The sequence below is a fragment of the Phoenix dactylifera genome, unplaced genomic scaffold (genome assembly GCF_009389715.1).
Source record: "Phoenix dactylifera cultivar Barhee BC4 unplaced genomic scaffold, palm_55x_up_171113_PBpolish2nd_filt_p 001904F, whole genome shotgun sequence".
In the NCBI taxonomy this organism is placed as follows: domain Eukaryota; kingdom Viridiplantae; phylum Streptophyta; class Magnoliopsida; order Arecales; family Arecaceae; genus Phoenix; species Phoenix dactylifera.
In genome coordinates this window covers 42,386-45,167 of record NW_024069192.1, presented here as the reverse complement: position 1 = coordinate 45,167, position 2,782 = coordinate 42,386, and positions in this window count along the sequence as shown.

Sequence of the window (2,782 nt, the reverse complement as noted above, 5' to 3'; positions counted from 1 at the left end):
GGTCATGGATAACTCGTCAAACTCCGTCGTCTGTCATATGTCTAGATTTATTCGACTTGAGTTCGATAGTAGAAAACTCTTTCTCCACTTTATATTATTGCCCTGGCCAAGGTCTTAGAACTCAGTCTAATAAATCACATAGGATCACTCCTCTTCTATCAAGGTCGATAGATTCCATGTAAGTGCATACCCTACTCCTACAGTGAACTTACTGCAGCCAATCTACACTACAAGGACCCATATGGCTAGAGACCATGTATACGTGTAGTCAAACTACAATAACCTCACTGTGAGTAGCCGAAGCACCGCAGGTCAAAGGACCAGTCATACTACTGCAACATCAAGCAAGTCACTGACGAGTGGATAGACATCCAAGTGACTTCTTGTCTTGGTCACGCTCAGTACCCTTGTTCTCTAACAAGCACCTGCACTCTCACTTCAGTGTCCCTACACTGTGGACTCGAGTCTCGTCCATCCATAAGAAAAGCAATCTGTGCACTGATCGGATCGATCACCGTCCTCGTGATGATCCATTGATCAGGAGCATTTAGAAATTAATCACCAATGATACATGGCTCAAATTCTCAACTCTTGAGAATATGTATCATCATCTTATTAATTCCTTGGACGATTCATAGACACATAAATAATATGAATGAAAAGATGCCCATTTATTATAAAGTCAATAATAATAAAGTCAAGTACAAATTTATGTCCTAGAATTAATAATGTGTCCGCCAGATTGGCTTCTAGGGCATACATCTAACAATCTCCCACTTGCACTAAAGCCAATCAGACATATATCTAAGTCCCATCTTCTCAAGGTGGGCTTCTGTCTTCTGCTGATTTAACTGCTTAGTGAGCGGGTCTGCCACGTTGTCCGCGGAGTCTACTCTCTGCACCTCGACATATTTCTTCTCGAGGTATTCGCGTATGAGGTGAAAGCGCCGCTCTATGTGCTTGGACTTCTGATGAGACCTTGGCTCCTTAGCAAGAGCTATGGCGCCATTATTATCGCAGTAGAGTGTGATGGCATCCGATGGCATTACATCTAGCTCTGCAATGAATTTGTTGAACCAGAAGGCTTCCTTTGCAGCTTCAGAGGCAGCGATATACTCAGCTTCCATGGTAGAATCAGCAATGATCGGTTGTTTGGAACTCTTCCAATTTACCGTACCACCATTGCACAAGAACACATATCCAGATGTAGACTTTCTATCATCAATATCAGTCATAAAGTCTGAATCTGTGTATCCTTCTACCTTTAACTCCGATGCTCCTCCAAAGACCAAGAACAAATCTTTAGTTCTTCTTAAGTACTTAAGAATGTTCTTCACAGCTGTCCAGTGCTCTTCACCTGGATTCGACTGATATCTGCTAGTGACACTCACAGCAAGGGCTATATCAGGTCGTGTACACAGCATGGCATACATGAGGCTTCCTATTGCAGAAGCATAAGGAATCCTGCTCATGCGTTGAATCTCTTCAGATGTGTTGGGGCACATCTTTTTGGAGAGATGAATCCCATGCCTAAGGGGTAATAGACCCCTCTTGGAGTTTTCTATACTGAACCTCTTCAGTACCTCCTCTATGTACATCTTTTGTGATAGGCCAAGCATCCTTTTAGATCTATCTCTATAGACCTTTATCCCCAAAATGTAGGATGCTTCCCCAAGGTCTTTCATGGATAACTCTTTTGATAACCAGACCTTGACCGAGGTTAGCATAGGAATATCATTTCCTATCAGGAGGATATCATCCACGTACAGTACGAGGAACACGACAGCACTCCCACTAACCTTCTTGTAAACACACGGTTCCTCTTCGTTCTTGATGAACTCAAACGATTTGATCGCATCATTAAAACGAGTGTTCCAACTCCGAGATGCTTGCTTTAGTCCATAGATGAACCTTTGCAGCTTGCAGACCTTGTGATCACCATCACTGGAAGTGAAACCCAAAGGCTGCTCCATATAGATATCTTCATCAAGATATCTATTCAGGAAAGCAGTTTTCACATCCATCTGCCATATTTTATAATCATGAAATGCTGCAATAGCAAGCAATGTTCGAATGGATTTCAGCATGGCTACAGGTGAAAAGGTCTCCTGATAGTCAATGCCTTCGCGCTGACTATACCCTTTCGCTACTAGCCTTGCCTTATAGGTCTCTACCTTTCCATCCGAACCTATCTTCCTTTTATAGATTCATTTACATCCAATAGGTACTATACCTTCTGGTGGATCTACTAAGGTCCAGACTTGGTTGGAATACATGGAGTCTATCTCTGACTTCATGGCTTCCAGCCATTTCTCGGAATCGATATCAGATATCGCCTCGTCGTAGGTATTGGGATCCTGTACATGTTCCCTATCTCCCATGAGGAACATTTCCTCGGTGTCCTCTACTAGTATACCTAAGTATCTATCGGGAGGATGGGAGACCCTACTAGATCTACGAGGTGGAGGAGGTACTACGTGTACTGGCTCTGTATGAATAGGTTCTATAGGATCCATGACTCGTTGCTTTTCAGAGACTCTCTCTTCAAGCTCAATTTTTCTCCCACTGCCTCTATCAAGGATAAACTGTTTTTCCAGAAAGACGGCATGTCGGCTCACAAACACATTGTGATCCTCTGAGATGTAAAAATTGTATCCTAATGCTCTTTAGGATATCCAATGAAACGAGCACTTATGGTCCAAGGCTCTAACTTGTCCGCCTGTAGTCGCTTGACGTGGGCCGGACATCCCCAAATCTTGAGATGACCAAGACTCGGCTTCTT